Source organism: Sinocyclocheilus rhinocerous, unplaced genomic scaffold, assembly GCF_001515625.1.
Source record: "Sinocyclocheilus rhinocerous isolate Xijiao unplaced genomic scaffold, SAMN03320098_v1.1 scaffold655, whole genome shotgun sequence".
NCBI classification, from domain to species: domain Eukaryota; kingdom Metazoa; phylum Chordata; class Actinopteri; order Cypriniformes; family Cyprinidae; genus Sinocyclocheilus; species Sinocyclocheilus rhinocerous.
Window position 1 is genome coordinate 497788 of NW_015646377.1, and position 14529 is coordinate 512316.

At 36.7% G+C, this 14529-nt stretch overlaps 1 pseudogene; it reads right to left on the reverse strand.

Moving 5' to 3' along the window:
• The window catches only part of LOC107707710 (B-cell receptor CD22-like), a 9363-nt pseudogene extending 6863 nt beyond the window's left edge, over positions 1-2500 (reverse strand).
• Positions 2501-14529: the final 12029 nt, after the last annotated feature.

The window sequence follows — 14529 nt, forward strand, 5'->3', positions numbered from 1 at the left end:
GAGCACTCGCGTGCTGTGAGACGTGCTTTCTGTGTTTGTACGCTTCAGTGTCTGCGCTCAGAAAACCGGACCGAATTGAGTTCTCTCTTGCGTCGTCAGATTTATCCATATGTCTGCTCTTCTCTTACTCCCACATATTGACATTTTTGAACGTTTTATGTCGTTTTAGATTATGTCCCGCTGGTTCATATGTACGCATCTAACCTCCAAACCACGCAGCAGATTCGTTCTGAATGAATCTCTTCCCAAATCGTCCCTCCCTAACATTTTTGTCTCGTTTTTATTCGTTGACGAAAATGTCAATAGATTTTCGTTATAATTTTTCTCATTCAAAAAGAGTTTTAGTTCGTTATCGTCTCGTTGTCGTCGGTGAAAAAAATGCCGTTGACGAAAATTATGACGGAAATGATTCGTCAACGAAATTAACACTGGTGTATTGAAATAAAAGTTATAAGGATTTTGAGCTTTAACACTTTTTTAAACACACTGCTATTATTTTAAACAGAACTGTATATAACTAAAATGTGCTATACCAAACAGGACCACATGGAGATGCTTGACCTGATATAGACACGATACGAATCCTTGAATAATTACTAAACACAGCAAAGCACAGACAAATACAGCGATCTGAAGGTGATTTGACAGGATCAGTGAACAGTTTGTCTGTCAGAGCAAGTGTTTGTGTCTGTGTTTGGGTGTCTGATTGGTTGATTTTATGTCAAATCTTGAATATATATATATATATATATATATATATATATATATTGCTGGCTTAACAGCTAATCTATCGCCTCAGCGATATGTAGTCCTAAACTCTGCTAAAAAAAAGGTCATTCTGTACTCACACATGACACTGAGATGAACAGCAGGAGAGATGTGTCCATGTAGAGCACAGCTGTATCTGCCTGCATCCTCTCTTCTGACTGACTGCAGCAGGAGTTGATTGTTTCCGTCTCTTCTCTCAGTTAATGGCTGTGAGTTTCTGTACCAGATGAATGTTGCTCTGTCAGTCAGAGTGCAGCTGCTTTTACATGTCAGACGCACTGAATCTCCCTCTGTCACTCTCTCAGGAGACTCCACCTGAAGATCTGAACACAACACACACATTATATCTAGTGCTGCTGTCATACACTGATTGTTACTCAACATAATGCACAGAAGAAGAGTGAAACCTCATGAAAGTCACCTGTGACAGCAAGACTCACTCCTGGATTACCAAACCATGTGCCATGAGGTTTATCAGTTGTGAATCTGAAATAGTACTTGTGTGAATCCTTCTGTGTCACATGACTCAGTCTGATGGTGCAGTTCTGCTGTTTATCTCCCAGATACTGAAGCCTCTGACTCTATTCAGGATCCTTAGACAGATCTGGAGGGTCTAAAAGTTTTTTGGTCCAGAACACTTTTGTGATCTTATATCTAGTAGGGTATGTATAAGTGCAGCTCATTATCACTGATGAGTCCTTTAGTGCACAGATTTGTGAATGACTGTAACTCACACCCCATTCAGCACTAGAAACCCCTGAAACACACAATTCATCAGGAAGAAAATGTTGTTTTATCAGTTACACAGGACAATAAAATACTTAAGAATACAACTACTTAAAAACAGTGAGTAGTAAAAAACTGTAGTTTTTTACTACTTAAAAACAGTGACTTATACAGGAAATATTATAAGCTCATGATCTTCTCAAAATCTCGTATTTGTCATTAATGATCTCAGAGTGGGAATGACTTCAGATTTGATGGAGGATGTTACAGAAATAAACAAACACACAGAGACAGAAGTGAAACCAGAGCAAAGAAATCAGCCATGAAGTATATGTTGCCCTATCAAACAATGAAAAATCTGAAAAAAATAAAAATAAAAAATGAGACAAAGAAAATAATCAAACCTGGTTTATTAAACAACCAGTGACATTAAAATGTGAGTTTTGTGGCTTTTAGTTAACATCTCAGTTCTGAGTTTGTGAACTAAATTTCTCTTCCGAGAAAATTGCCAGAAATTTGCATGATCTGTCTGCACAGCTTAACTTCCTGTTTCAAAAGGAAGTACATCAACACAGCACATAAAACTGCTCATCACTTGCTCATTATTGGGTTTTTGCAAATAAAATTAAATATATTTATAATGTGAATGTAACTAAAACTCACCGTGAATCATGAGAAGAAAGATCAGAGGAAGACAAGGAGCCATTCTGACTGACATCAACATCAAATATATCTATAATACAGCATTAGTGAGCACTTGTACATTCATAAACAGTATATGTACATCACCCTAAACAGCTCTTAGTGTTAGTAAGATCTTAGCACATCTGAAGATTATTAATGCACAACACCAGTGTGTGTAAATGAACTGATCATTGAGATGAACAGAAGATATTTCTCATGTCAGGAATCATGTGTTTTATGAGCTTCAGCTATAGAAATACTCATCAGTGTTCATTGAAGTACGAGTGTGTTTGGCTTACCGTGTTGAGGCTCATCAGATCAACAGCAGCCAAATGACTGACTCTTTTAACACATACACTTATACTGTAGCTTTACTGGCTTTGTGTGGTTAACACTGTTTTAATGCCCAGAAATAGTTAAAGGTCCCTCCATCAACAGGAAAATAACATCACTGAGCTCAAAGGAAAGGAGGCTGACAGCATAAACTCCTCTCATTACGAAATTGGCCTATCAGAATTGACATTCAAATGACGTGACATCCTTTGCACCTGAAGCAGGAAATACAAACAAACGCATTCAAATAATGAGTTAAAAGAGCTGCTATTAAAGCAAAGAGAGACTAAAGAAACCAGAGGAGATGCAGAATGGATGTGTTCAGAATTATAATACAAACATATGAAGGACTTTAAACACAGTACAGGATAAAACAACATAAACATGAGGATGAATAATGGTGATTTACAGCTGATGCACATCAGTGTTGATGTCAGTAGCAGGTGATGGTGACCTCTGGTGCTAGTTTGAGGGAAACACAAAGACAGAATAACAGAAAATTATAATATTGAGCACTTTGACACCATAAAATAATACACTATCCATTGTGAAGTGCACAATTATGATTGAGCTTGTATCCCACCACTGAACAACATGACTTCACGTGTATTGCTCTGCTGACTTACTTTTAACATTATATATTTATACAGCTTTTAACTTTCATTTTATTCCATGTATTTAAGCTATGAGAAAATGAAAGTCTTCAAGGGGCATATTACAGAAACTTCCTATATAAGATCTTAACTTAAGATATGATCCTTTAATTTAGAATTTTTTTACAAATTAGTATTACAGAAGCAAATCTTAACTTGATTTAGGATTCTTATCTTATCTTACAAAATCTTATATTTTGTCTAGTTAGGAAATCTTAAACCGCTCGATCGAGTTCGATAAACAACTGTCAGGTCTGTTACCAAGCAGCCAACTATGCGCAAGCGGCTGCTGAGGTAAACATAAAATCAAAATGGACAAACAACGGCATGCGTTTAACTTGCAGAATGACCGGTAGTGCTCTGCGACGGCTCATGGGCCTTTGTAATGTTGGTCGCAATTGGTCAACTATATTGTATATACACTCTCAGAAAAAAAGGTACAAAAGCTGTCACTGGGGCGGTACCTTTTCAAAAGGTACACTTTTGTACATCTCTATGTATATATTTTATAGGGTTATATGAATATCTATAAGTAGCACTGTGGTCCTGTGAGGCACGCCATTTGTGCGTCTGCACATAAAGCGGAATGACACTAAAGCTCACTTGAACTTGAACTAACTGCAAAATCATGTGTGAGGGAGTCTGTAATTATTTATTAGTAGTAATAGTATTTTATCATCAAAGTACAACACATCTTTTGGGTCCTTAAAAAGTCTCCCCACCATCAAACTTTGCTTCTCTCCATCTTGTATGATTAATTAATGTTATGCCATTTTCGAAAAGCTAATGTAATGTGCGTTTTTTTTTACAGTTGGATTTCACAAAGGGTTGAAGTTGGGACACCAGTGGGGTTATCCTAAAGTTAAGAACGTTTTTAGGAATTTTTGGCGAGTTAGGATGCTTCTGTAATACCGTTTTCCTGTCTGCAGTTAAGATAAGATAATGCACTTAGGAAATGTTGTTCTGTAATAGCTTTTGTCCTAAATGAGGTCCTAACTGAAATTGAGATTCTAAAATTAAGATCTTTCTGTATATAAATCAAATTACATCGCTGAGAAAATGGATGCTAAATGATTACAAAAGCACTGCACACAACCGTGCAGCGGCAAAAGTCGCAATAATGGTAATCAGTATTCAATTCACTTATATTTATGTATGATACACCGTTTATTTCATGAAACTATCAGTCAATGAAGCCCAAGTGCCACATACAGGCCTATTATGTGAAGTGTAGGCTGGCGAAATGGTGACGTGAAAGGACTTTAATATATTACCATTTTTGATAATTATGCAGCACTATGAAAGTGTCTTATGCAGTGGCGTAGCGAGTCAGCCCCGGGCCCATATGGAAAAAAATTGTTTTTCCATTTCACTTAATTATCTCATTAACTTTAACTCTTTGATGACTTGGGATTTGACTTGAGACTCGTTTGTGACTTGAAAGGAATGGCTTGGTTCCTCCTCTGCTGAAATCAGCTGCTGAGTTCATGAGTGGAATAAACATATGGCAGGACTTTTACTTTCTGACCCCTGGAATTTACACCTCTGGATATAGGTAGGTAAGGTATATATAGATAAAGATATAGGATAAGTTTAACTATCTAGTTCTCTAGAAGTTCAAAGGTGCCTTTGCACCTGAGAGATATGTTATACAGTCTAACTGCAGTAGGTACAAAATACCTTCTATACTGTTCACTATTGCACTGAGGCGAGATCAGTCTCCAACTAAAATTACTCCTCAATGCAACAAGAATGTCATTTAGAGGGCGAGTAGTGTTATCCATGATAACTAGCAATTTGTGCATCATTCTCTTCTCAGCAACCACCTCCATAGTAACCAGATCATGTCCAATGACATAACTCACTTTTTTGATGAGTTTATTCAGCCGTTTAGCATCACCCCTTTCATACCAGTGCCCCAACACACCGCAGCATAAAACAGAGAACTGGCAACCACAGACTGATAAAACATGTTAAGCATTTTACTACATACATTGAAGGACTTAAGTCTCCGCAGAAAATATAGTTGACTTTGTCCCTTCCTGTATATTGCCTCCATGTTTTTAGACCAGTTAAGCTTATTGTCAACGTAGACCCCCAGGTATTTGTAGGAGTCCACAATCTCCACATTGCAACCACTTATACAGACAGGGGTGAGTTGTGTCTTTTTCCTCCTGAAGTCAATTACCAATTCTTTTGTTTTTGTAACATTTAGCTGTAGGTGATTAGTTCCACACCACTCCACAAAGCTGTTGATGAGTGCCCTGTACTCCATCTCCTGCCTATCCCTGATACACCCAGCCACAGCAGAGTCATTAGAGAACTTTTGTAGGTATCAATGCCTTGTGTTGTACTGGAAGTCAGATGTGTAAAGGGTGAAAAGAAAGGGAGACAGAACAGTTCCTTGGGGAGCACCTGTGTTGCTAACCACCTCCTGTGACACACAGTTGTTCCCCAGCCTCACAAACTGTGGTCTGCCTGTGAGATAATCAGTGACCCAGGAGATCATTGCAGCATTCACTTGCACTCCATTTTTTCCCAAAATAATGCTGGCTGAATAGTGTTGAAAGCACTAGAAAAATCAAAGAATATGATTCTCACAGTGCTACCAGCCCTGTCTAAGTGTGGATAGATCCTCTGTAGCATGTATGTAATGGCATCCTCCATTATAATTGCTAATTGCTAAGCGACACTGGGTCGTTAATGAACGAATAATCGAAAGTATGGGATTTCCAGAATAATCAAATATCTAAATTAATATACAATCGGTATCTGTGTTCAGTTTTTAATTAGAAATATTGCCTAAATTTAATGATCACTTGAAATTGGAGTCCACCCCAAATTATTCCCATATTTGTTCCTCTTTGCTCGCACCAAACTCGCAGTATTCGGCCAGTTCATAGAGGCATCTCACAAAAACCTCAACAGTCTCTCCCGGTCCCCGTGTACGCTGGTGAAAACAGGCTCTTTCATAAATAACATTCCTTCTGGGCACGAAATGTTCATTAAATTTGCCTACAACAGTCTTGTAATTATTTGCATTTTGAAATCAAAGGCCTCTGGTGGGTTGAACGTGGACATTTTCACTTCCAAAACAGGGCGAACTTGGTTGTGGGTATCACGTACCCTATAATCGTTCAACAGGTTGCATTTATTTAATAGATTGCATGAACTGCACTCTTGCGTGAACTGCATAAATCATGTCCGCGTTCTCAATCTAAATAGGGGTGGAGTCCCCTGCCAATCAGATACAATTTGATTGGCCAACATAATAAAGCTGGTTCCCACAGCTATAGCTTATTGTTGAACAAAACAACATACAAGTATCTTCAAGTATCATCATCACCTTATTTTACTCATAAATTCAAAATCTTCTTCTAAAACCAGTGAAAAAATTATTCATGAAGAGCAGCTTCCACATTCTATTTCAGTTATTTTAGCACAAGATCTTTCTTTTTCTGTCCTGGTCTGCATTTCCCAAAAGCATTATAAGTCTAAGTGGATGGCTTTTAGGAAATGCAGCCCTAATCTTGTGCTTATAATGGCATTTTCAGCATGTTTCACTGCTCAGCTACAAACAGTTGAGCTCAGAATGATTTTAAATGTTGCCCTGTCGTCAAATGTCACTAAACACTTGCTGAGCTCTTTTCAAGGTTGTGGATGATTAGATCTGCAGTACTGTGTGTAAGAGATATTCTGTGTATTTAGTGCTGTTTTCATGAGATGATTCTGGACAGTGATTTAATGGGCTTTCTCATCATCTGTTAATCTCATCTCATCATATCTCTTTTGCCAGCTTTGCCCTTTTCTGTGGCCCTTTTCCCCTGTTGCCCAGTTGACAAATGTATCTGCTGATGCCTTCGTTGTGTGAAAGGCTTTTCAGATTTTCCTGAATTGCCACAACTATTCTGTTAGCAGACGTAATATCGATAGTTTCCATATTGGGTGTTCAAGTATCAGTGTGGACTGTGAGTCGGTCATAAAGGGTGTATATAATTTTGCAAAATAATAAAACTGTCTGACCTAAATGTTGAAACCTTCCAAATTAATCATTATAAATCTTAGCTGGACTTTGAAATTCTGGTCCACTTTTATGTAACTCATACAATTCATTATCATTGAAGTCAACCAAACAGCACTAAAGTGTATTTAAATCAATCTGAATTATTTAAAACAAATGATCCTAAAGTCCAAAAAAATATATGTAGGAATCTTTCAGTCACTCATCTAGGTTCTGTTTGTGGGACAGTGGTTCTTATGTTTATATATGTGAATGACTGTAGAAATGGTGTACAGTACTTGGGCCATGTAATTAAAACAGAGGTAAAACATTAACTCAGATAGACAAACTGATACCTTTTAGTGCTTCTGTCAGCTATATTTTCACTGTAGATGCTGGACATTTTATAAGTGGTGGACAGTCTTGAATTCAAGATTGAAGAAAAACTTGAAGACTGGAGAGCAAGATCTGGCACAATGGCTCTGAAGCAGGAACCACCATTTATCAAACCAGTAAGTGACTTAAACTATACATGACTGCGATGTTATTTTCTTGCTGCTGTGCTGCCCAAATATTATATTCATAAAATCAGGAATTAATGTTGAAAGTATAAGTACACTTGTGCTATGAATTATATGAATATTCATTCATTGCAGACTTGAAACTTTGTGGGATGGAACAGTTGTTTGCTACTCGGGCATGAGAATTCACTCCATTTGTCCCGTCTGATTATTTCAGATGAATTGAACCACAGATGAAGCTTTTTTTCAGTAATGCAGACAGCTGAACCCCTAAATTAGTAAAGCTAAATTACTTTATTCTTGTACACTCTTTCGCATTATTGAGAGTACCTCTGCATGTAAACATATGCGCGTGGTGCTGCTGACGTAGAACACTCCATAATGGTGGAATACATGATTTGGAAGAGAAGAATTGTTGAATAAAGTCGTTATTTTTGTTTTCTTTGTGCACAAAAAGTATTTTCGTAACTTTGAAGAATTACGGTTAAACCACTGATGTAACATGGACTGTTTTACCAATGTCCTTACTACGTTTCTGGGCCTGGGAATATTTCAGTTGCATTGCCGTCTATACAGGGTCAGAGATCTCTTGGATTACATCAAAAATATCTTAATTTGTGTTCCGAAGATGAACAGAGGTCTTACGGGTTTGAAACGACATGAGGGTGAGTAATTAATGACATAATTTTCATTTTTGGGTGAACTATCCCTTTAATCACAATATGAATAGACCCATCAGCCCATTTCTAATTACTTCAAGAGTCAGCAGACCTGCCAGCCTGTTCCTTCAAGTTCTGATGATGCAGTTCATCTGGATGCCACGTACAACCTGGTTGTTCTCCTTAAAGGGCACCTATTATGCCCCTTTTTGCTAGATGTAATATAAGTCTCAGATGTCCCCAGAATGTGTGACGTTTTAGCTCAAAATACCCCACATATCATCTATTAAATCATTTTGAAAATGCGTATTTTGCATTTTAAAGCCATATCAGTTTAAACTTTTCCGAGCTCACATCCCAAGCACACGCACATAAAGCGGCTGTCACACGGCATGTGAGTACTAAACTAAGTTCTCTTTCACACACGAGTTTATGTTAAAAACATGCACAAGTTAAAAAAAAAAAAAAAACACTGTTGGTTATGTCTAAGTTAAACAGCTGGGAAAGAAATTGCATTTTTATATTATATCTGTATATTAAGTGAAAGCAGCATAATATACCAAACCTATACTGCTCTCTATGTTGTTAATATGACCCAAACAATAAAATAAAAGCAGAAAATTACTGCTCTGGACTGAATAACGTCTGTAGCCTTAATAAGAAGACATTTCTTACTTGAATGCTGCTTTTAAATGCTCTAGCGTGAAGATAAACATGGCAGATTGTGTGCGGCCCACTCAGGGCGGTGTCTCTGCTAATACAGCAGTGTCCATCAACAGTTGTGGGTGGGGTTTGTAGAATGTGACATCACATTTTACGGATTCTGTGATCAGTAAGCTCTGAGACACCGCTTATGATTTATGGGGATTAAAAAAAAAGGAGTAGATGGATTTTTATAATTATAGGGTGGTTGTGTACACACACTGCCAACACACATTTATGTCCAAACAACATGTGAAAGTGAATTTTGCATAATAGGTGCCCTTTAAGGAATAGTTCACCCCCCAAAAAAAATATATTATTATTTACTCACCCCCAAGCCATCCAAGATGTAGGTTTTTCTTTCTTTAACTGAAATTAAGGTTTTGGAGTAAAATATTTCCTGATTTTTCTGCATCTGATGCAAGAAAGGGGCTCAACATAGACTATTTTTGATGTTCTAAAATCCATATTTAGGCAGCTTCAAATAAATCCTCACAACTCCAGCTGACAAATATGAGTAATCTCTAGCAAAACAATCATCATTTTCAGAAAAATAAATGAAATAATGAAATAATAAATAAATAAATAAAACGATACTTTTTAACTACAAATCCTAGCTTAGTCGTGCATTCCAAGTGTTCATTCATCGCTTAAGAGGCTGTGAACTAAAAGGTCTCACATTTGTAGTTAAAAAAGTATAGAATTGGCTGCGAAAATATAATGCAATTTAATTTAAGATATGTGGATTTACATTTACATTTAGTCATTTAGCAGACGCTTTTATCCAAAGATATAATTTTAAAAAAGTGCTATAATTTTGAACAGGCACTCAGGTGCATAGACCCATAGAAAACCTTGCTTTTGAATTTTAAAGTCATGCTGCGGCGCTTTTTATCCAGTGAGCGAATGACTTAAGTTATGCCCCTCTGTCTCCACCCCCCAACCCAGCCCAACCCCATCCCCTTCTTTTGATACAATCTGTGATCCATGAAAAAAAAAAACCACTCTGGAATTGTTACTAATTTCATTAATAATGGCAGAATAAAATGATTGCAAACAAGTATGAGGGTGAACAAGCACTCATGTCTGGTATGAAAATCTTGCACACAGGTTGTTCCATTCAGCTGTATGCTCAAAGGAGGACTACAGGATGGAATGAGTATTACTGTATGTGGAAAGGTTTTGCTGAATGCAGACAGGTGAGTAATAGTCTGCTTTTTATTTACTTTATGTTGTCAACCTAATTAATGAATTCATCCTAAAATATATATATATATACATATACTGTTGAAAAGGAGGAAGTGGGAATGCTTAGGTAGCTAGCTGGAAGTCAGTGGGGCTGTCAGTAAGAACAACTCCAGTCTAGTCAAATCAGGTGTAGTAGTCTTTATTGGACTATAATACTATAATCAGGATTTGTGTGTGGGGCTCAATCAGTGTCTTAGGATTGTGTGTCTGCATGTGGTTTCTACAAGGGAATGGAGAAATACAGAGTTTTAGTTTTCAATAAACAATGCCAAATCATGTACAAGGCAACTACAATGTTACATTGTATTCACAGGCAATAAAGTAATCTAAACAATACATGAAGCTATTTACTCATGCTACAAGTTCATAAAATATGCATTTAAATAACTAAAGCACGTGCCTAAACAGGAAATATAGCAAGCATAAAATAAACACATTTAGGCCAAACTTGAGTCATACAAAGTGATGTTCAGTTCTTGAACGAATCATTCTTTTGAGCGAGGGAAAGTAACCGGTCGAGCTGGTTCACAAATCGAACTGAATCGACGTTTAGTTCCGGGTTGATGACGCAGGACGCACAGCCGAAGTAGCACGTCCATCTCAAAAAGAACCGAATGAGCCGGTTCAACCAAATGTCGAAGTTTGCCAAGAATTACCGAGGACTCAACAAGAACCACATGAGCCATGGCGAAGTTTGCCGAGGATTACCGAAGATTCTGATGATTGAGTTGACAATACTGTGCAAGCCTGAGGCACATACTGGAAATATGCTTATTATGACTGTTATTAATTTACGTTTTACTAAAAACCTGCAAAAACCTTTCTGTCGAGTGATGTAAATAAATTTTACTATAGTTTATTGTGCATGCATATTATATTTAAATTTGCTTAAGCAAAATCAAGGAGTATAAGACTGGTTTATTCATTTTTTATACTGTAGACATGTAGAACATATCCACGTTTGTGCATCAATGTCTGCAATGTTTACAGTTTTTTAGCCGGTTAGTGTAATGGAACTTACCGTAAACCAAACAACAGTTTTTTTTTTTTTTTAAGAGTGCAAGTTGGAAACATGTAAAGTCTAATAGAAAAAAACTAGAATAAAAGGAGTCCAAAATACTCAAAAAGCTGATGCAAATACAGTAGTCTACATTTGAAGTGGATCAAAACCTTTCATCAAAGTTGTCCTAAAACAAAAACAATACCCGTTCTTGACTTAGGACAACTTTGATTAACTTTTTTGATCCACTTCCAATGTTGACTAATATAGTTGCCTCAATTTTATTGAGTACAACGGGCACATTATTCTTTTTTACAGTGTAGTCTGTTGAATTTACGCTAATTTTTTAGTGTACGTTACAGCTGTTATTCTCCTCCACTCTATTCCGTCTTCTCCAGATTCCACGTGAACCTCCAAAATGGGTCTGATGTTGTTGCTCTGCAAGTTAACCCTCGCTATCAGATGCTCTGGTTCACAAATCGAACTGAATCGACGTTAAGTTCCGGGTTGATGACGCAGGACGCACAGCCGAAGTAGCACGTCCATCTCAAAAAGAACCGAATGAGCCGGTTCAACCAACTGTCGAAGTTTGCCAAGAATTACCGAGGACTCAACAAGAACCACATGAGCCATGGCGAAGTTTGCCGAGGATTACCGAAGATTCTGATGATTGAGTTGACAATACTGTGCAAGCCTGAGGCGCGTACTGGAAATATGCTTGTTTATTATGACTGTTATTAATTTACATTTTATTAAAACCTGCAAAAACCTTTCTGTCGAGTGATGTAAATAAATTTTACAATAGTTTATTGTGCATGCATATTATATTTAAAGTTGCTTAAGCAAAATCAAGGAGTATAAGACTGGTTTATTCATTTTTTATACTGTAGACATGTAGAACATATCCACGTTTGTGCATCAATGTCTGCAATGTTTACAGTTTTTTAGCCGGTTAGTGTAATGGAACTTACCGTAAACCAAACAACAGTTTTTTTTTTTTTTTAAGAGTGCAAGTTGGAAACATGTAAAGTCTAATAGAAAAAAACTAGAATAAAAGGAGTCCAAAATACTCAAAAAGCTGATGCAAATACAGTAGTCTACATTTGAAGTGGATCAAAACCTTTCATCAAAGTTGTCCTAAAACAAAAACAATACCCGTTCTTGACTTAGGACAACTTTGATTAACTTTTTTGATCCACTTCCAATGTTGACTAATATAGTTGCCTCAATTTTATTGAGTACAACGGGCACATTATTCTTTTTTACAGTGTAGTCTGTTGAATTTACGCTAATTTTTTAGTGTACGTTACAGCTGTTATTCTCCTCCACTCTATTCCGTCTTCTCCAGATTCCACGTGAACCTCCAAAATGGGTCTGATGTTGTTGCTCTGCAAGTTAACCCTCGCTATCAGATGCTCTGGGTTGGCCCTGGGTATGTTGTGCACAACACCCGTCAAAATGGGACGTGGGGCTGGGAGGAACGCAAGTATGAAACTCCCTTCCCGAGAGGCCAGATGTTTTCTTTGCAGATCCTCGTCACCAAGGAGTCTTACAAGGTGACTTCAAATATGCTTTTCAGTCTGTAAATAGTAAATTTTTCCTTTTTTTTTAGGTATGAAAAAAATATATATTTTCATCAACTGCCACTAAAAGGCCTTTTTTATTGTAGCAAAATAAAAACTTTTTTTGGGGGGGGATTTTCCTAGATACTTGCCAATGGGAAACCCTTCTCAGAGTACAAGCACCGTTTTCCATTCTCAGATGTGGATCGCATATGCGTGGTTGGAATGGTGGAACTGAGTTTTGTTACCTTCCACTATTTTGCGGTGAGAAATAAAAAATAAAAAATAAAAAAACATCAAAAATTACAAATACTTTCTCATCAAATGTGTCAAATTAAAATGCAAAAATATTGTCTTTTGTAATTTGGAAATACAAAACTACATACAAAATGCTATATTATCTGTAGCGTGCTGTGTGGGTGTCTGAGAAAGTAAAGTGTGTGTGAATCGATGGAGGAACTCAGCATGCATACTTCACAGAAACGAATAAAAATACGCATGATCTAAATTAACAACATGTAGAAAAAAATATAATATGCACTGCTGCTGGTTTTCCTAATTCTGCTCTCAGTATTCAGTGATAGCCTCAAATGTGAGATGTTTTCACTGGCTATTTCAAGCAGATATCATTGTTAATTTATACAGCAACCGTTTGCACATCCATGTTGAACACACTTCTAATGTAAAAGTACAGATGAGAGGCAGCACAATAAACTTGCCACATACAATTTAAACAACTTTACATTATTTAGGGCTATTGTATTGGTTGGGATTTTGATAAAGGAAAAGTTTTATTCAAAATATCTCCCCCTTTAAACCAGTATAAAATGCCATACCAGTGTCTCTCATGCTGAGTTCAACTGGCATTACTGTACACTTTGCCAAGGCTAATAGGTCGATACGTTATCTAACATTAGCTGACAGTACATTTTACTACAGGTCATTGTTTACCTTAAAGTGATAGTTCACCCCAAAATGAAAATTTTGTAATTATTTAATTATTTACAGTATATAATGGCACACATAATTTTATTTATTTTATTTAAATTCACTTTCATCAGCTGAATTCTACTAAATTGGTCCCTGTCCTAAATATATACATTTCATTTACAGCCCAATGATGCTGCACTTCCAGGATGCTTCGTAAGTTATTTTAAATATTTTGCAGACAAACAATCTCCATACATCTCTAATGAAACATCATGATGATCTAGATGTATTTAGAGTGTTTAGATGTAAATGTGTGGAATCTCTGTAGTAATTCCATCACCTGTTGGTTGTTAATTTTTTTACCTGCACTGTAAAAAAAAAAATCCGTAAAATATACTGTAAAAAAACGGCAGCTGTGGTTGCCAGAATTTTACCGTAAAAAATACGGTAGCAACGTTTTAGGATTTACGGTTTTAACTTAAATTTACAGTTAAATACCGTAATTTCATTAACTGATATAATGTTAATATACCTACTGAAGTACTGAAATCTGTTTTGTACCTTTGTAATACACTGATAACCACCAAATGCAGGTGGTGATGAGAAAGTCACATGATGAACCAAAGCCCATCACAAGCAGCTTTTAAATAATAACATATAAAGAAGGTGCACAGTGTCATTCACACAAACACTAAACACCATCATGGTAACACACATGAAACTGAAATAATGCAAAAAACATT